Source organism: Sciurus carolinensis, chromosome 4 (assembly GCF_902686445.1).
Source record: "Sciurus carolinensis chromosome 4, mSciCar1.2, whole genome shotgun sequence".
NCBI lineage: Eukaryota > Metazoa > Chordata > Mammalia > Rodentia > Sciuridae > Sciurus > Sciurus carolinensis.
Genome location: NC_062216.1, coordinates 885,420 through 905,793, shown reverse-complemented (window position 1 = coordinate 905,793; position 20,374 = coordinate 885,420). Strand labels below are relative to the sequence as shown.

Here is a 20,374-nt window from a genome sequence, read left to right as displayed (position 1 = left end):
GCTGCACATGGTCATGACTAAACTTCCCCTGGAAGCACCTCCTCCTGTCCTGTGCTGCCCTCCAGGCCTGACCTCAACTGAGACTCAGCTCCTGGAATGTCTCTGGATTACCATAGATGCATTTAGTTTCCTGTCCCACTTGGAGCTCTCCGCTCCTCTGCAGGACCTCCACTTCCAAGTCGCCGAAGGGTTTCCCCTGGAGTCTGGAGTCACACAGAAGTCTGTGGTTCTCTGTTGTTTGCAGAGCCCCAGTGGTGAGTGATGTCTGACTGGTGCTCATGGAGATCAAGGGAGGCACGCATCTGCCCATCCATCAATCTTGGGGCAAGATGAGAGCTCCAGTGTCCTGTTCCAGCCCAGGCCACGTGCCACCCCAGCAGGAGCACCTTGTGTGGCAGCTAATCCACCCTCTTCTTCAGAGGGGTTACTGAGTGGCCTGGTGTTGGGCCCCTTAAACAGGCCTGTGTTTTCACAAGTTCATTCTTCGCTGTCGGAGTTCAAATGCTGAAGTCACATGAGCACCACCCCTGTAACCTCGGCCTGTCCCAGTTTGGTCTCTGGCTATGATTTCAGAAACTGTGGTCAGCACTTCTAACTTCTCATTTCCCTGTGGACTATCAGCTGCATGTCTGTTTTCCCACGTTGGGCCTGCTAAGCCCAGGAGCTGCTAAGCCAAGGAGCTGCACAGAGTGGAGAGCCCTCCATACCTGGGACCTGAATCACCTCCAAGAAGGGAATCAGTCCAGGAAGGTACCATGCATGAGTCATTTAGCACAACTAGGCTTGTAAGTTGTGGAAGTTTAAAAGAAATATGCGGGAACAAATTTACAGAATACATTCCAGAAGTTACATGGAAAACCCTAATACCCCAATTTTCTCAAATATTAAATATGCATAACTTTAAAAGTGATCTTGTTGGCGTAGAAATATTTTTATAGCACTGGCATTGTATTAGGTATTATAAGTTATCTAGGGATGCTTCAGGACTGGCATAGGCTATATGCAAATATCATGCCCTTTTATATGAGGGACTTGAGCTTCTAAGGATGTGGGCATTGCAGGGGCTCCCGGAACCTATCTCCATGATATGGAGGGGCCGCTGTGACTTTCAAGAATCGAACACAATAGCTGCTACATAGCAAGTGTTCGTACATTTGTTTAGTGGAACCAACCAGCGTTTACTTATAACAGGTTCAGTGTGTTTCTGGCACCATGCTCAGGGAGTTGCATAGAAATAAAATTTTGAAATGGAATTGTTAAGTTCCCTTGTTCCACAGGCACGGAGACGTCCCTGCACCCAGGTGGCTTGTCCTTTCCACAGCATGGAATCACGACCTGTTTCATGTCACACCAGGAGCGAGGGCCCTGCTGACAGAGCAGGGAGGGAACCAGGCGGAGAAGTGTGTTGAGGGAGGGAGTGCGGGAGGTGGAGGAGACGCAGAGCGCCCACTGGAGGGGTGGGGAGTCCTGCCTTCTCTGGAAGGAGGTCAGATGGCACTGTTCCGCTGCCTAGCCATTTCTGCAAATTTGTCTGGAGGTAAGTAGGTGTGCCCACACGTCACTAAGTTAAGGTAGTGTACGTATGGCCAGGGCTCTTTCTCAAAGAAGACAAGTGCACGCCTAACAGGGGAGCTCTTGCTAAATAAGAACCCCACCTGCCCTGGGCATCCTGCCACTTGAAGGCCTGGAGGATGCAAGGGCACCCCACCAGAGAGGCTGCTGCGTGTGCGCCCCCTGGAGGAGGCGCCCAGGGTTGCAGGTGCTAGGCCAACACCCTCCAGTTTCAGAATCACAGAGCGTGTCCAATTCCTTGGTGTGGAGCCTGACATGTAATATGGTGTAATATGCTTTGATATTTAATCTGACATTTTCCCCATTTTACTTTGCAAATAACTTGTCAATGCAAAATTTGGGTCAATATAAGAGTTTTCATAAATGTAACTAAGCCACCGGCCCTTTAGAACCGGATGTAACACTCTGAGGTGGGTTCTAGGACTCTGGGAAAACGAGACCTGTGATGCTCCAAGCCTGGGAGAGAGCACGTGGTGCTTGCACATACATGACGGAGTGTTCTGCAGCCATGAAAAGTGAAATTCTGACATTGGTGACAACAGGGGAGAACCTGGAGGGCGTCATGTGAGTGGAACAATCCAGGCACAGAAAGGTGCCTCCCAAGAGTCCACTCACATGTAACCTAAAAACGCTGGTCGCAGAAGTGGAGAGCAGAAGGGTGCTGGGGCCAGGGTGGCGTGGGCAGACGTGGGCCAAGGACTCACAATCTCAGAAGGGGAAAGTGGACGCCATTTCCTCCACAACGTGGTGACTGCAGGTGATAACGAGGCATTTCCACTAGGAAACTGCTGGGGCTGGCCTTCGGTTCTCTCCTCACAGAGTGAAGCAAGCTTGCGAGGTGAGGGTTCAGCGTGGACAGATATCAAAGCTTCACCCCGTGCGAGGCATAAGCAAAACTTTTACTTACCAATTGTAACAGAAAACAGAGGAGTGAATAAAAAGCATTTCCCCACTAAAAGATGAAGAGGAATCGGACGGGAAGGTGCAGGGATCTGACGCTCCAGAGCCACCAGACAGGCATACAGTGTGGGCAGGGGTCTTGGTGCTGCTCAGCGCCCCACACCAGGTCTGCGGAAGCGGGCCAGCTGGGTCTTACACGCAGTGAGCCCGCCAAGGGTGCTTCTGCCCTGAGCTCTGGGGCTGCTCATGCCTGTCCCTGCTGGGTTCACGACCCCTCCTGTCCCCAGAATGTGCACCTCGCCTTCTCCCTTCCCACCTCAGGTCCCCGCCTTCATTCCCACTTCACACAAGAAGGCCAGGGTGGCTGGAGGCTCCTGAGGTCCGTGGGCACCAAACCCTCAGGTCTCTTTCCAGAACTTCTAGAATCTGGCTGCTCCTTCTCATTCTTAGAACCACCAACCACAGCCTGTGGCCAGTCTGAGGACAGCTTGCTAAATACTTTCTGTTATGGTTTGGATGTGAGGTGTCCCCCAAAAGCTCACGTGTGAGACAGTGCAAGAAGGTTTGGAGAAGAAATGATTGGGTTATAGCCTTAACCTAATCAGTGCATGAATCCCTGATGGGTTAACTGTGTGGTAACTAGAGGAAGGTGGGGCGTGGCTGGAGGAAGTGGCTCACTGGGGGCGTGGATATGGGGTATATATTTGTTTCTGGAGAGTGGAGTGGAGAATCTACGTTTCCTGATCACCATGATGTGAGCTGCTTCTCTCCGCCACTCTCTTCTGCCATGATGTTCAGCCTCACCTTGAGCCCCAAGGAGAGGACCTGGCCGTCTACAGCATGAGAGCCCTGAAACCGCACGCCTCCAGACAGACCGTTCCCCAAACGTGCTCTGGTCAGACGTTCCAGGCACGGCACTGGCCAAGCTGAATCAGACATGCTCAACAGCATGGGTGGCCTGCCCACAGGCCAAGCCCCAGTGCGGAATTCCACTCTGAACACACCCCAGAAGTGGAAGCGGAGATGGTGGAGAGGCGCCCCAGGTCCAAGCAGCTCTCCACGTGGAGGCCAATGAGTGGGAGCCACCCGAGCACCGAGATGAGCCAGGGGTGAGCAGACCGGCCCACCCGCACACCGGGGAGTGTCCTTCGGCCCTACCGCGAGAAGTATTCTCGCGGACACTGCTGAGCGATCCAAGCCAGCCACCAAGACCAGCTGTGACTCCACTCATGTGGGGCTCCTCGAGCCCCCAAATCCACAGCGCAGAGCGTGGGATGGGGCGCCAGGGCTGGGCGTTCAGTGGGACATTTCAGGCCATGAAGAGGCTCTGGAGGTCCAAGGCAGTGACCATTGCACAGCAATGTGAATGTCCCTAATGCCACTGAACGACAAGCTTAAAATGCTTATAAAGTACATTTTAGGTTACCTCCTGGCTGCAGTAACAAGCTATTTGGCCCCTACAACCCAGCCCGCACGATAAAGCAGTGTGACATTCCAACTCCTTCAACCTGACCTCATCCCTCAATGCCACTTCACGTGACCAGGGACACACTGAAGGTGTCGCCTAGGCCCCAGAGCTCCAGAAAGAGTCCAGCAAACCATCTTTCCTGGGGGGGTCTACCACCTCATTTGCATCCTGTGCTCAAGGCTAGGGGATTCCACACCCCTGCCACTGCACCTTCCCAGGAGGAAACACACAGAGCCAGCATGACAAGCCAGAGAGGGCATTGCCCCAGGCACCTACCTGGGGACACACCCCTCCCAGGACCTGAGCAGAAGACTCAAGCTCATGCTGCCTGGAGAACTCAACTCCCAGTTGCATCCTGCTGGCTACTCTGCACGCTCCTCCTGCTCTGCATGCTCACCCCCTGCTCTACATGTCCCCTCCTACTCTGAATATTCACCCCTGCTAAGCATGTCCCTCCTGCTCTGCATGTTCCCTCCTGCTCTGCATGCTCACCCCCTGCTCTGCATGTTCTCTCCTGCTCTGCATGTCTACTCCTCCTCTGCATATTCACCCTGGCTAAGTATGTCCCCATCCTGCTCTGCATGTTCACCTCCTGCTCTGCATGCTCACCTCCTGCTTGCATGCTCATCCCCTGCTCCACATGCTCACCCCTTGCTCCGCATGCTCACCCCCTGCTCTGCATGTCCCCTCCTGCTCTGCATGCTTACCCCTGCTCTGCATGTCCCTCCCCCTCTGTATATTCATGACTGCTAAGCATGTCTCTCCTACTCTGCATGTTCCCTCCTGCTCTGCATGCTCATCTCCTGCTCTGCATGCTCACCTCCTGTTCTGCATGCTCACTTCCTGCTCTGCATACTCACCCCCTGCTCTACATGCTCACCTCCTGTTCTGCATGCTCACTTCCTGCTCTGCATGCTCAGTTCCTGCTCTGCATGCTCACCTGCTGCTCTGCATACTCACCCCCTGCTCTGCATGCTCACCCCCTGCTCTGCATGCTCAGTTCCTGCTCTGCATGCTCAGTTCCTGCTCTGCATGCTCACCTGCTGCTCTGCATACTCACCCCCTGCTCTGCATGCTCATCTCCTGCTCTGCATGCTCATCTCCTGCTCTGCATGCTCACCTGCTGCTCTGCATACTCACCCCCTGCTCTGCATGCTCACCTCCTGTTCTGCATGCTCAATTCCTGCTCTGCATGCTCAATTCCTGCTCTGCATGCTCACCCCCTGCTCTGCATGTCTACTCCTCCTCTGCATATTCACCCTGGCTAAGTATGACCCGCCTGCTTCGCATGTCCCCCTCCTGCTTCACATGTTCACCTCCTGCTCCTCATGTTCCCCTCTGCTCTGCATGCTAACCCCTTGCTCTGCATGTCCCCTCCTCCTCTGTATATTCACCACTGCTAAGCATGTTCCTCCTGCTCTGCATGTTCCCTCTTGCTCTGCAAGCTCACCTCCTGCTCTGCATGCTCACCTCCTGCTCTGCATATTCAACTCCTACTCTGCATGCTCACCTCCTGCTCTGCATGTTCAACTCCTGCTCTGCATGTCCCCTCCTCCTCTGCATATTCACCCCTGCTAAGCATGTCCCTCCTGCTCTGCATGCTCACTTCCTGCTCTGCATGCTTACCTCCTACTCTGCATGCTCACCCCCTGCTCTACATGCCCCCTCCTGCTCTGCACTCTCCTCTCCTGCTCTGCATGCTCACTCCCTGTTCTTCCTGTCAGCCCCTGCTCTGCATGCTCCAGCCCTGCTCTGCAGCCTCCTTATCTAAACAGGCACAGAGATGAGCAGTCACAGCCACAACTGCACATAACTCTTTGGGCCACAGATCAAATGACGTGAGTGCACCACAGTCTCAGTTAACAAAAGTCAAATTGTCCCCATGTTCCCTTGGGAGCCTGAGACCTGCCTGGAGCCATGGTCATGGTGGAGAGTTATGCTGAGGGACATAAGTAGGTGCATGACCACTCAAATAAAATGGCTGTCACTCCTCTCTAACAGGAGGCCAAAGTAGTTCTGGCTTTCCCAAGAGAAGAAAGCACACATCCACAGCAGCACCATTCACAGCAGCTGGCAGGTGGCGCAGTTCCAATGTCCTGCCGGGACGAGCAGTGGACAGCGTGGTCCTGCTCAGTGACTGCCTCTCGGCTTGGACACATTCATATTCCCAGGGAGAAAGGCCTGCTTGAGGAGTCAGTTTGGATCCTGCATACCTGGCTCGCTGTGGGGAAGCTGCTGCTGTTGTCTCCAAACTCCACCTGATCTCATATTTTAATTGAAAAGCAAACATTTGGGGCTATAGTTTTCTTTAAAAGGAATCCTGAGTTTATAGAAAGAGAGCTCCTTTGGTTCTCACTACAACTCTGCACCCCCAAAACGGGCAACAGATCTGGTGACTGAAGGTCTGAAATAAACCAGGAAAAGCTCAGATTCAGAGTTGAACTCAGCACCCTGACCTGGCCCTGGGGCAGCAACAGCCTGTGGCCATCAGGGGCCAGGAAGGGACACAGAAGACCCACAGGCCCTTTCTCAGCTGTGTTGGGTGCTGGGTTTTCCACACTCCACTCCTCTGGCAGAAGCTTTGCCCTTCTCACTTATGCACAACTCCATGTCAAGTGACTGAAGCCCAATGGCCTCAGCCCCGTGTGTCTGGGGCAGCAGAAGGAAATCCCACGACCAGCCTGGCGAAGGCACCAGGAGCCTCCGCGGGAGCAGCCTGCAGACCAGTGTGTGCGGGATGGATGCGGGGACCGCTGCTCCCGCAATAACAGCTGCCCAGAACAGTGCCATGCGCAGGGCCCTTGGCTTCCTCCTGTGACTGACAGCACGTGCCCATGGCAGGAGGGAGAGGAGCTGCTCCCCGCATGGAGGACCACGCTCTCCTCCCAGGGCAGCCTCCCTCACCACCAGGGTCTGGAATGCCCTTCTCTCCCCAAGAGCTCCTGAAAGGTGCTCGAACTACTATTTTGGGGAAAAACAATAACAACAACAAAACGTGGCACCATTAACTTAGTTCCTGCTAGGACAGTCTTTAAGGCACACATGCATATCACATTCAGGGAGGTGCCCACGGCGTGCGGGCACTGCCCCGTCCCTCTGTGACCAGCGCCGGCGTCGGTACTCTACCTAGGTCTTCCTCTGCTGGCCCTGGGAAGCTGAGGCCCGGCTGGACCAGGTCTCCTCCTTCTTCCTCTGCAAAGACAGAAACAAAGTTGTGCTTTACTATGGCTCTGGCGTAGACTGTGCCATCTACACACCTGTGCAAGCTCTTCACCACCAACAGGGGTCACCCACCTGAGACACTCCTTGTCCTCAGATGTCACTGTTCAGAGCCAGGCATGTTGTGCCAATAACCTCAGGATCAAGCCCACTTTCTGTAAAACCCAGTGATCAAGGGCATGCCCATCCCCCACCCAGCAGGCGCCCGGGCAGCCTGTGAAACGGGTCTTGGCTTCCCCGTGGCTGAACTCTGGGCTCCTCAGCCTCGCCAACCTCGGGACCGGCTGCTGTGACTTGCCCCTCTCCCCGCACCAGACTCCCTCCAGCCAGGTGGATCCAGTGGAGCCTGCATAGCCCGGGAGAAGACCCCTGCTGTCCCGGAGGCTCCGTTCTGCCTCCTGGTCCTCGGTGCGCAGAGCTGCGGTCACTGCTGCACTGGCCCTGTGGGGCAGCCCAGGTGGATTTTGCCCAAAGCGGCACCTCCACCCCTTCCACTGGGTCACCCCTGGGCTGGCTGGCTTTCATAGTTCAGAGTGCCATCTCAGCAGGGCATCTTCCTGTGCCCAAGAGAGCCTGGACACCGTGTGCTGGCCCCTGCACAGCAGGGGCTGCAGTGGCAGGAGAGGAGCTGGCCCCCAGGGGAGCTGGGCTCAGGGTCATCTGTGGCCCTTACCTGGGCTCTGCCTGGTAAACCAGGTGCCAAGCTCCCAGGGCCATCTGGACAGTGTGACGCCTGGGCTCTCTGCCCATGGCAACTGTCAGGCACACAGTGCTCCTCTGAGCTGGCTCCAGGCAGGGACCTTCCAGCAACACATCGCACGTGTGACCTGCATGTGGCCGTGTTAAAACGAGAGCCTCTGCACGCACACACGTGCACGCCCTTTTGCACACGCCCGGCCATGCTCCTGCGTGTTTGGACTCTGGTTCACACAGCTCTGTGGGCCTTGGTCTCACGGGTAGGCTCTGAGGCACCTCTGCACCCAGGGCCCTGGGGTCAGAGCGTCGGCCCACACTGGGGTCTCAAGGCCCTCGGGTCGGAGTGTCGGCCCACACTGGGGTCTCAAGGCCCTCGGGTCGGAGTGTCGGCCCACACTGGCATGCACGGGACCACAGCAACTCGTGACTGGGCCCACATACACTGCCGTCACCACCTGATCCAGCATGCCAGCTTTTGCTGCTGCCAGCAAGGAGGGAACGTGGCGGATCTGGCCGCAGAGGCACTGAGCAAGTCCCCAGGGTTCCCTTGGAGATGTGGTGGGTCCCGACCTCCTGGTGGCTGACTATTAAAGAGCCATGTGTGTTACAAGTGACTGTCCAAATTGGGTCATAAATGTATGACAGCCTGCTCCTGTTAGCCATGCCCACATTTGCACGGCACAGCTTGGTCAGGCTGCGCTTTCCTGCTGATGAGCTGGCTACCACGAAGCTCTCAGTCCAGGGCCAAACCAAGCATCTGAAACCAGGACGGGCTTGTCTTCATTTGCTTGGAAATGCAATGGGCACTGCTGCCTAAGTAGTTCCATGGGGAATACTGTCACAGTGTCACCTTGGATACAGGTGCAGGCAGATGGGTTAGGAGAGAATGCAGGGGTAACCCAGAAACAAGCCCTTGGCCTCAGGTCTCATTTGCCCTTGACACACTTACACAGACAAGCAGGGCTTTGACAGACAGGGATTGGACTGCGAGAACGTCACACTGCTGCAGTTACAAGGGCTGCCCACGTGCCATGCGGGAGCTGAGCAGGTGGAGGCACAGCCAGGACACGGAGCCATGTGCACACGGAGCTATGGGTGTGCAGGCATCCCGAGCTGATGATAGGTGGGTGTGAGTCACCCCTGAATCTTCTGGAAAGAGAGATTGGCTTTGTGGTCTATCTTGCTGTTGGCCGGATCGGGGAAGCATGAGGCCTAGGAGCAGCTCCACTCAGGATAAGTTCCGCCAACTCTGGGAGCCGCAGGTGGTGCCTGCCTTTGGTGCTGCCTTAGAGCTGGTGGAGCTTAGCTCAGGGTGTGCCTTGGTTCCACTGGGGCTACCGTCCTTCCTGTCCAACAAGCCTTTGCACTTTGGGTTTGCACCATCTGCCTACCTCGGTCCGGAATCTAGTCCAGACAGGCGCCCTGCTCAAACAGGTCACAGCCAAGCCAAGAGCCCGGTGCTCCTTGCGCCCTGGGTTTTTGCTGCTGTGGGTGTCCCCACGTGCCTGAGGAATGCGCCGAGCAGGCGAAACCAAAGGATGCATGAGGCTCTCAAAGTCAATGGCCTCCCTGAGGACACTGGGCCTCCCAAGCTGCCCCCTCCCAGGCGGAAGACGGGCGGGCACTGGCTCACTGGGGGACGCCTCTCTTCTGGCTGACTCCTATCATGGGAGCCACTTTGCTGCCCTGATGTCACCAAGGACAAGTGCCGCCCTGGAGGCAGTGGCTGTGGGCCTCGGTCCAGCTCCTCTCTCCTGCCGTCCAGATGAACGGCTCAGCCAGGAGGCGCTGGCAACCAGGTCGCCTGTGAGATGGACCAGTGCCGCGAAATGAATGGGCCCACATACGACGCCAGGCTCAGATTCCCATCACACGTCCTCGGCAAAAGCAGAAAAGAGCTGCAGACGGAACAGGCCTGGAGGTGGTCTGCTGACACGTCCGAGCACCTAACGGGCTCCGGTCTTCAGGGCAGAAGCGGTCCTTCGCCCTGGCTCCTGACGGCAGGTCTCTCTGAGGTCGCTCACCCACAGTGCTTTCTGGCTGAACTCACCTCACGACTTATTTTTCTTATACACAGAATTTAATGACTGTGCTCCCTGAAGTATGGCCCTGGCACCCTGCTGCCCACTTCTGGGTGGACTGGAATGAGGCCTCTTGCAGTTCTGTGTCACAGGGCCTCTTCCCAGAGTCAGCACCCCGTCCTCCACGTGCAGAGTGACTCCCACTGACGTGTGGCCTGGGGCTGCCAAGGAGGCCTGTCCAGGGCAGGGGTGCAGCCTCAGGACCTGCCACCAACCAGGCCGTGACTGGCACACTTCCTCCCCCGGCCGAACGTGGCACGCGGCTGCCTTGCAGCAGCTCCGGGGTCCCCTGCCCGCCTCAGGTGGGGGCTCCCTGCTGGCCCGGATCCCAGGGCTTCCAGGCAGGGCCAGCACTTTGCCACTCTTAGCAAACTGGCTCCAACGTGGCCCACAGGACTGCTTGCCCACGGATCAACGAATCATGGGATGAGTTACTTCAGTCTCTCAAGGCCAGTGGAGAGGAGAGGTCATTACCTGGTCCTCTGGTGTGGCCTCGGCTCCAGCTTGGGTGCCTCTGAGCTCTGGCTCCAGGGCACCCAGCTCCTCACGCCTCTGCCTGCTCGGATCTCCGGCCTGCTGCATGGCCCCGGGGAGCATGCACACCCTCTGTGGATCCTGGCACGTCCCTGCTGGGCAGGGCTGTGCTCTAGCCTGTCCTGGGGAGCTCCACCTTCGGCCTCTCGGCTGGAGCTGGGAGGCGGGTCGGGTCACGGCCTCCTCCCACCTGTGAGCGGAGTGTGCTTGAGCTTACCGAGGAGTCCTTCCTGCATCACTCTGACGCCTGCCCATGACCTTGGTCACCTCGTGCGGTTTCTTCTCCTTGTCTGTCTGCCGTGTGCTGCACCTGGGCTCAAGGGTGGGGAAGCGCAGGTGGGCAGCTCCGTCTGTGGCCCTGAGCTGCACTCTGTGAGGTCCTTGCTGCATCCCTTGGGGTGGGGTCACCCAGGACAGGCCCATGAGCTATGCTCCAGGGTGCCCAGCACAGCCAGCAGCACGGGGCTCAGCACAGGGCCCTGAGGGGCTCATCATCCACCACGTGCCGGGTTCTCGGCACACACTCAGGCGCATCCGGCTGCTGCTCTAATGAGAGGACTGAAGCCTACTTAGATTGAGGATTCATTCTGCTCTGCCGGGACAATGACGCTGATGAGCTCCAGGCTGGCTCCTCTCCCGTTCCACCCAGCTGTGCCCAGCCTGCTCAGGGGCAGCTGCCGGCTTTTCTAGGGAAACGCAGAGATGCTCCTGGTCCTAGTTTGGATGGAAGAGTGAGTCTCAGCAGCTGCTGCCCCTGAAGTCTACAGGACTTCCACAATAGTTCAATGTCACACAGGTCAGCTAAGCGGAAGCTCAAGGTCCCTAATGAAGCCAAGTCCTCACTCTGCCAAGGGTGACCGCAAATGGCTCCAGCAACCCCTGGCACTGAAGTGGCGCCTGCTTCCCAGTCTGCAGGGCAGGGTGGAGCAGGGTCAGCCCCCACCCTGCATGTGAACCTGACACATCTCCCCAAGGAATCCAGTCTGACTAGGGACAATAGACCCTTGATTTCAAAATCTTGACTAAAAAGAAAAAGATTTAAAAGTGCTGGAGTAAAAGGCATTCCATTATTTAAATATGTGACAACTTCAAAGTGAATGTATCTGTCTGCAGGTCAACTCGAACATTATTCACTCAAAAAGTCACACTGATTATATTTTATACACTATGTTTTACGTCTGAATTCCTAATGCACGTGGGACTCTATACTTTGCACTATCAGTAGTACTTAATAAGGTTTTAGACCACAGATTCCTTAAAGACAGGTGCACCTGGAAAATACTTCCTTAAAGACAGAATAAGGGGCATTTTACAAAACTTGGAAATGTGGCCTTCCAAACTAAGTCACAGCTGCTCCTGCCCCTCGGTGCCAGCCTCAGAGCCTGCAGTGAAGGGTGTGGAGACAGAGCTGGCTCCTGGTCTGAGGAGCGGCTCTAGTGCTCGTATTGGTAGAAGGTCTGGTGCAGCTCTGGAGGATAAGCCCAGCACACATCATATCACATTTCAGAAGAGCCATGAAAAATGTCTAGGGTGAGGACGTCCCATGTAGTGTCAATGGTTCCTGAAATTCAAGTGTGACCTGTATTTCTGTGCTCCATCTTGCCCCGCCACCCCTGGGGAAGTTTTGGAAGATTCAGGTGTTCCTGCCTGTTCCCCAAGAGGCTGTGGCTCATCAGCTCTGGGGGGCCCCAGTCAGTCCAGTTAATGTGTTCACAGGTGACCCAAGGGCGCAGCCAGGCCTGGGAACCACCAGCTCTGAATGAGCGAGGCCACTTATGAACCCTGTCCTAGGCTCCCCCCACCACCCCTCACCCCTGCCCAGGTTGTGGCCGTGTCCTTGGGGTGCAGGGAAGCCAAGGGTAGCCACTGTGCAGGCCTTGGTGGGAGCTGACCTCACACCAGGGGCAGAATCTGGCTGCTGCCACTCTGTCTCACTTGTTTATACAACATGCTTTTTGGCCAGGAATTTTTCAGGCAATGCTGGGTTTCAAACACTCTTGAATCCTTGGACATACTATCTTAATTTTCTACTTGACAAACGTCTCACACCTGGCATTGCCTCTCCATTTCCACAGGGCTGACCAGACCCCCAGGTGAGGTCCTCAGATGTGGCAGGAGTCAGGAGAGCTCCAAGTACATGACACCTTTTCCTGGATTGTGTGCAAATGGCTTTAGGGTAAGTCATAACACTCCAGTTTTTCTTTAAAAGAAATGACAAGCCTTGATTTTCAAGGGTCCAATTAAAGCAGAATGGTTAAATAAATCACATACAATTACAGCAGAGTGATGGAGAGCCTGTAAGTGCTCAGAAAGTCCGAGCACGAAGCCAAGTGAGAAAGCGACATGCAAACTCTGTGCAGGTCACCGCTGGAGTTTGCTGTGGGAAAAGCCTGCAGGCAATTTATCAAGGTGCTCTTGCTGCTGTCTCTGATTGGAGGGATGATGGCTGCGTTTGATTTTCCCCTTTCAACTTTTTGTGCTTTGCAAATTTTCTTCAACCAGCTGGTGTGCCTTTTTTAAGTGTGAAGAGGCATAAAATGCTTGGCCTTCAATGGTCTGCAGCAAAGCGAAAACCCAGATATCCCTCTTGATCGGAATTGGACAGCCTCAAATGAAACGGATAGTGGTAAAGCACATGGGTTCATCACCATCTGATAAAACTCTGTCTATTGCCATCTTTCTTCACAGGTAGAATGGTGGAATTAATCGTGAGCAAGAAACTCAGCCAGCTGAATGCTCATCCTGTCTCTCTGTCTCCAAGGGCCTCCAGTGTGGGGCCTCGAGTCGGAGCTTGGTGATCACCAAGGATGAGGATGGCTTCTGTCTTTGCACAGCTGACAGGCCTGTGTGCCTGTGATCTCCAATTTGGATGGACTGGCACACACTAGTGGCACCTTCGAGCATGTGACCTGGGCCTGGACAGCTGCCTCCGGACGTTCACTAGTGGCAGAAAGGGCTGCCTGCTGTAAAAGGCTAGGCTTCCTGGGTGTCTAGGAGGACATGCTGGAGGGCAGCCCTGCGAGGCCTCATGGCTGAGCTCCTTGAACTCTGTGCAGAGCCTACAGAAGCCATGCACCAATTCTGCCTGTCAGGCCCCACCAAGCGTCCTCCTGAGCACATTTCAGAAGGAAGGCAGGACACAGCAGCCCTGGCCACCACGCGCCTTGCTCACCCTCTCACCCCAACTCCAGGACCTTGATGTCCCCTCTGGTCCTGTGTTCATGTTGGCCTGTTGCCAGCACTTCCTGATTGCAACCACCTGACCTCAGAGCGGGAAATCTCTGAATCTGAGTATTAAATGTCACGGTCCTACTGCAGATTAGAGGTGAGCTGAGGAGCGATAGGTGATTGACCCCACATCCTGTGGCTGCTCAGTGGGGGTCGGATTAGAATGGGGGCCCTACCCTGCCCTCTGGCTTCAAGTTCCACACTTTCCCCTGCTCCTGACTGTGCCCACCTGCATGCCCACCAGGGGGGCTGCAGGACCAGCGCCCCAGGCTCTGCCCTGCCTTGCTTTCCCCTCACCCTCGGGCATTCAGTTGGCCTTGCTCTTCCTCTTTAAACCATTCTCCTTCGGGCACTGACATCTGGGCTCAGATGGGACTAACGGGAAAATGAATGCCAAGGAGCCTTCATGGAGCGTGTACCCCGTGCCCAGTTCTGCCTCTGCTCTGTTGAACCCAGGCCCCTGCTAGACTCCAGGAGGAGAGACTCTGGACAGCTACTGGGATACATGGGGAAGGAGAGGGTCCTCCAGTCCCCACCGTGGGCCTCCCCATGGCTCTGCTCCCAGTGGGCTTGTTGGGAACCCCAAAGAGCATCCCGAACCCTGAATCCGCTAGAGGAAGGGAGCCCCGCTGACCTTGTATGGAACATTCTTAGCCATTACTGAAATGTCCTTGTCTGAATATCGTGCAGATGGCAATATTTCCCCCTTTGCTAATTCACCAATCTACTGTGTCCCGGGAGGCTGAGACACTCAGCAAGTCAGTGGCCACTGACCTCATCTTGCCCTGATGTGACCTGGGCACCTGCAGAAACCTTTGCACGGAGCTTGGCTCTCCTGGCATCCACCACATCAAGCTTGGCTCTGTGCTGCTGCTGGGCACAGGGGAGGTGGCCTTGAGGGGGCCGGCGTCAGGCAGATGTGCATCCTAAGGGACCCACCAAGGGGGGTTCCCATGGGGCCTGGGTGGGCAACGCCTCCTGGGATCAGTCCTGTTTAAACACCACCTTTCCACTTCGGCATCACTGCTTAAAACGCATGCTCTATTTTCTACGGAACTGAATAAACTCCATCTGTTGCATGTAGAACTGTATAAATCTTCATTAAAATATTTCCTACCTACAGGGTTGCAGTTTGTGCTCAATTTCTAAAAGAAACCAACCTCTGAGACATGCCGTGTAACTGGATGTCTCCTGCCGTCTTTTGTAAACGCCCAGTTTTGGTGCTACTTAGCCTTAAAGCTGAATTTTTGATCTACATCCCCAGGGCTGGCCTCTATTCATCTATTTCACGTTGGATGTTAATAAAAGTGAATGACATTTGTTAAAAAGTGACAGATGAAACTGGTCGCCTATTAGTCATCGATAAATCGTGCCTAGGGCTTCATTCTTCCTTTTTAAACACACTTCACACCAAATTCACTTGCAGGGAACTAAACAAAATCGGGTTTTACAGCGGCCCTGAGACGGCAGTTCATTTTCAAAGCCCTTGGATTGGGAATCGATTTTGGTGTAACAAGTTTTATAGTTCTTGACCTAAAATTCAACCAAGATCAACTAAGCTGCACTGCAGCCACAAGACCAGCCCCTGTGCATCAGGCCCTTGTGGGTCCCTGCATGGCCTGTGCTGTGACACTGGAGATGGAGAGGGACCCTGCACAGTGGGGCCACAGGCTTCCCATCTGCCGGCGTCGGATCGCAGCTGCGGGACGCCTGTGTTTTACCACCATGCCATGGGGGACCGGAACACTGCGCCTCAGGACAGCTCCCTGCAATGCAGGTGCCCCAGCCTCTCCATTTGTGCAGTGAAAACCTGGACAAGGTCCCCCTTGGGCCTGAAGCACTTGGGTGCTGTCCAGAGCTGGAAGACAGGAGGGAAACACGCTCTGCCCACACGGCTTTCCCATGGCTCAGGGGCCTTCGGTGCTCCTGGTTGGCCCCAAACTGTCCTGAGGAAGCCAAGTGCCCAGCAACCCCTCATCTTGAACATGCAAAGCAGACACACTTCCTGGGTCTCTCCTTGTCCAGTTAAGGTGGACGCTGGTCAGAACCACGTGGAGACCCCGGCTGCAGCATCATGCAGGTAGCAGTCCTTTCTAAATATCAGGTCCAGAGGTGGAGGAGTCCCGCGGGAGGGAGCCCAGGCTTCGTGTGTCAACGAGCCTTCGTGGCTTCCTACAAATGCTGCCCCAGCACGTGGCCAGCCCAGCTTGCCCTCTGCAGGCTAGCTTGCGCATGTCCAGGCTGACATGGGTTCCAGTTTGTCTGATTTGGGGCAAGTAACTCAAGCCTTTGTTGCCTGATCTGTAAAATGGAACAGTGCCATTCATGTCGGATGCTGGTCAGGATGGAGCGAGGAAGGCCAGGGGCCTCGGCAGTCCTGGACACTGACCCGCACTCAGCTTCTGCTGCCTCCTCCCCTTCCCGACTTCTCCCTGCATTCAGATGGTTCCTGGAAGGTGTCACTCATTCACTCTTCATGTCCTGCCCAAGGTGGGAACGTGGCAGCACAGGACGGCCTGGCCAGCACACGGAGACCTAGACACGGGCGTGTGAGAGGCACGGAGGTCCCGACACCACGTACTGCTGACACACTGGCTTCTGGGGCCCAGACCCTCCACATCCCCCTCTGCCTCCCACCCGTGAAGAGGACTCGTGCTTGGGACCCTGGCTGTCTCAGCAGACACGTCAGTGTGGCCCCATTCCAGGGTTCTGAGGAAGGAGCACGCTGTGCCCGCAAGAGCAAGCCATCTCCGTGTGCGCACCAGGGGCACGGCCACACGCCTACTAACTGTCTCGACCACAGAATCTGCATCCGTGGGCGACCTTGCCCCAACGTGCCTGCCCTGTGGCTCCCTTAGCCTCAGCTCTACACTCCACTAACACTGAATATGTATGGCTGCTCCTGAAAGCAGCTCCTGCATTTGAATAATAGATCAGTCCCGCCTGGCCTCCAGGGTGGAAAGAGATACAAGAAATCTGCAATTCATTAACTGCCTTCACCGCAGAGAGCAGGTCTGCCTAATCCACCTTGTCTGAATTATGCTAAACGCTTATTACGGTTATCTGGCAAGATGACAGAAAAGGAAGGCAAGAAGAATCTTCCGGAAAAACAACAGGCAGAGCATCAGAGTCACCCTCATTTCCAAGCTCATTTCTGCGACGTTCTGTCAAGGCTGGTGGTGAGCGTCCAGCGGTTCTCCGCAGCACTGCAGAAGGACTGAGAGGACGCCCGATGCTAAAGCTTAGCCCCCCCGGCACCCGCTCTCCTGAAAGCTGAAGATCCCATCTGCTCATCAGCACTGCAGCCGCACAGCCCAGCGGGGCAGCTGACCACGGGGCCAGCAGGAGGGGAGGACAATCGCCTCTGTTCCAGGAAACACCAATGTGGGTAGCCCAGTGAGAGGGCACATGCGGGACCTCAGAGGCACAGGGTGACCTGTTTCCACCCTCCTGAACTCCACGGGCAGTGGCTGGCTTGAGTTCACAGATCTTCCATGAGAATCGACAAACTAAAAGCACATGTATCAAGGTGCCTTTTGACCAGGAGTCCCTGTTCAGCTCGTACCTACAGCTCTACCAGCCTCACCCCATGGCCCCAGGCTCCTCAACACTCCATTACTATTACTATTCTTGATGATTTCTTTAAAAAAGAAATGCTATAATTTCCAAAAACTACTTCAAACAGCAGGAAGGGCCCCAGGAGCCGAGCGCAGGAGACGGACAGCAGGGTGCTGCTGGACAGCCTCCTCGTGGGTCAGTGGGGCCCGGCCTGGCCCTCTCCCTGGGGTGGACAGTAGCCAGGCCCCCGAAAAGGAGCACAGACACTGCTCTGGGTTCCTAACCACCCGGAACCCAGGCGGGTTTCCTTCCACACTGTCCTGGGACGAGGGCCACAGAGGCCATGTGTCCCTGGGATGTCCCCAGGGCTGAGAGTGTGGCCAGCTGACACCCTGCCCCGGGGCTCAGGCAGCTTCCTCCTGGGGGAGAGACGGCAGGGCTGTGGGCTCAGGGGCCGGTGGCTGGAGTCTCCTCCAGGTGGCCCTGCCCTGCGTCAGAGGAGTCAGCCTGGCCCGAGAGGTGACCCGGGGCTGCCTCCAGCACAGCTCCTGGGCCACCAGAGCCAGAGGCCGGGAGCAGCTTCCGAGACTTAGAAAATCACATCCAATGGGAGATCACCCAACCTGGACTGTTCTTCCCAAGACTTTTTCCAGAAAAGCGCTTGCTGTGGGAAAGGAGGGGCTGCTCTTTCCCAGCCCGAGGACGCTCGCTCGTCTGTTTAATGTCACCGCACATCGACCACGCGGGTGAACGAGGAGCCTCTGAAGCAGCCTTTGGCTCCCTAGCTTTGCCATTCCTTCCTTTCGTTCAGCATGGACTCTGGGTCTGGCAAGTCATTTACAGGTGGCTCAGCCGGGCACAGAGGGTCAGTGTCCTGTGTGTTTGCTTCAGGGGTGATCTTGCTTGATTTAGGTCGTTTTAGAGCAGAATGTGTGCACACAAGCACTCTGCCTTCTCTGCGTGTTAGGCATAGGGACAGCAAGGTCCTGAGCATCAAGGACGCAGTGCTGCGCCGGCCCCGTGTTTCCTGTCCTCTGTTCTCTTCGACTTCCAAGGGAAAGCAGAGGCTCTGGGGAGGCCTAAAGTCAGGGCCCAGCTTGGAGTCTCCAAAGCTCCTCTGGCCCTCGAGTCTGGGCAGGAGGTGAGCACAAGCTCAGTCAGATATGGTTAAAGACTTGGTCTGTAGCAGACCACTGGGATCAACTCTGCACCACCTCCCGTGTCCCTGCAGGGTGGGGTGGGCAGAGTGGCTGTCCTCCCTGGACACCTGCGCATCCAGGCTTCTCATGAGAATTCACAAAGTCAAACGTTAGAGCTCCAGGGAGACTACAGTCACGCCCACAGCCCAGTTTAGATCTGAACGGAGATGCTTGCACACTAATCCTACCAGGGTGAATAATCACAGTGCTCACATTTTCCATCCCAGCGATGGTTTCCACGCCAGGATTCTGTATGCTATTCATAGTACCTGAAGCCCTGTGAATTGCAGATACCACAAGAATAGCTACCAGCTGGACCACAGGGCTTCTGATGAGGTCCATGGAAGGATGACCTGGCAATCAGCCGTGTCCTCACCACAGAGGTTGGCCAGGCCTTGGTATGACAGGAACTGCAGGGGAGACCCGTCAACGACTGCAGAAATGAATCAGCCTCACCACCTTAGAGGGTCAGTAAGAAAAAGGAAATGAAATGGCCATCCGCAGATGGTGGTCTGGGTCCTCTGTCAGGGGCCAGTGGGCATCTGAAGGGACCCTGGGCACATAGGCCACGTCTGCACCCCACCCTCATCACACGAGCTGGGAGGTTCTAGGCCCTCTGAGGTCAGTGAGTATGGTCCTGTGCAGGTTCCTGGAGGACAAGGCAGGTGGCGTGTGGATGGCACCCAGTGGTCAGCCTGAAAAGGTGGACGACCAAGATGGGCTGGCTCTTAGGAGACAAATTCTAGAAGACAAATGGCTGAGTTTGGCAGTTCACTGTGAGAGGTGAGCGGGAGGAAGAGCCGGGGTGTTGCTGAGGTTGCCAACCCTACACAGGAAAACTCACCCCCTGTTCAGAGGAAAGCAACAGAAACCAGGCCCAGGAGGAGCCTCCCGCCTGCTTCCACGCTGTCCGCCTTGTTCGCCGGGTCATCGAGGGCTGCCATCCCTCGGCCTAGCCCGAGTGCGTCTGCTCCACTGGTCCCAGCTATAATTTCGTTTGTCATTGTTTATCTTTTCCCACCTTCTGAATTATTCTGGGCCACATAATCTGATTTTCTGTGGGCTCTGAGTCTGTGAGCCCATGGTCATCCACATGTCTAAACAGGAGAATCCACACATCAGGAAGGGCACGACCTGGCCACCCTTCCCTGGGCAGATGGGCCGAGGAAGGCCGCTTATCATGGCCACCAACAGGCATGGAGGAGGGCGGCCTGTGCTAGACACTCAGCAGAGCAGCCGCTGGGCCAGCCACTGCCACGCTTCAGGTGCACTGCCCAGCAGCACACCTCAGGGTGGACACTCAGGGAGGCCTCTCCTGAGCCGGCCCTGTGGGTGGGCCAGCAGCGTGGCTGTCCAGGAGTGTGGCCAGGGCACTGCCACGCACGCATCGCTGGCTGTGTCCCCTGCGTCCAACCTGGCATCTTGGGATGGCCTGTCTCCTTCATCCCTCAACCGGAGACCTGAACTCAGAAAATAGGGGGCTCCCTTCCGTCCGCAGCCCAGCCTGTCCTCCCACACGTCATCCCTCGGTGTCCAGACACTGAGCAGGGCAGAGGTCCTGTTCTGCCCGAGTTCCTGCAGCAGAAGCCCTTCTGCCACAGACTCCCGGAGTGCCATGCCGGCCGGCAGAGTGCAGGGTGACACTGTCGGCAAGCCCCGGGACTGAGGTGGGAGAGCAACCAGAAGTTCCAGAGTTTGCTTCCAAGAGGAAGCACAGGATGAAATCTCCCAGCTGGTCTCATGGACGCTGACTTAGCTGGACATGCACCGCTCTCAGCTGGCCTGGGACATCAGCACCTCCCAGCACCGAGCGGGTCGGCCCGGGTGAGCTCAGAGTGGGCACCGGGGACGGCACCAGGATGCGCTGTTTCTCACACACGTCCAGGCAGGCAAGACTTCAGGGGGACGTTTAGAAAGTG

At 56.0% G+C, this 20,374-nt stretch overlaps 1 protein-coding gene across 2 annotated transcripts in view; it reads right to left on the bottom strand.

Annotated features, from left to right (window-relative positions):
- Dlgap2 (DLG associated protein 2) overlaps positions 1 to 20,374 on the bottom strand; it is a 255,830-nt gene that overhangs the window by 113,042 nt on the left and 122,414 nt on the right. Inside the window, exon 3 of one of the 2 annotated variants that reach the window (XM_047551363.1) lies at positions 7,067 to 7,132. The gene's annotated coding sequence lies outside the window, so the exon portion shown is untranslated. Of the gene's footprint in view, positions 1 to 7,066; positions 7,133 to 20,374 lie in introns of those variants that run through there. The other variant, XM_047551362.1, reaches the window with a different exon arrangement.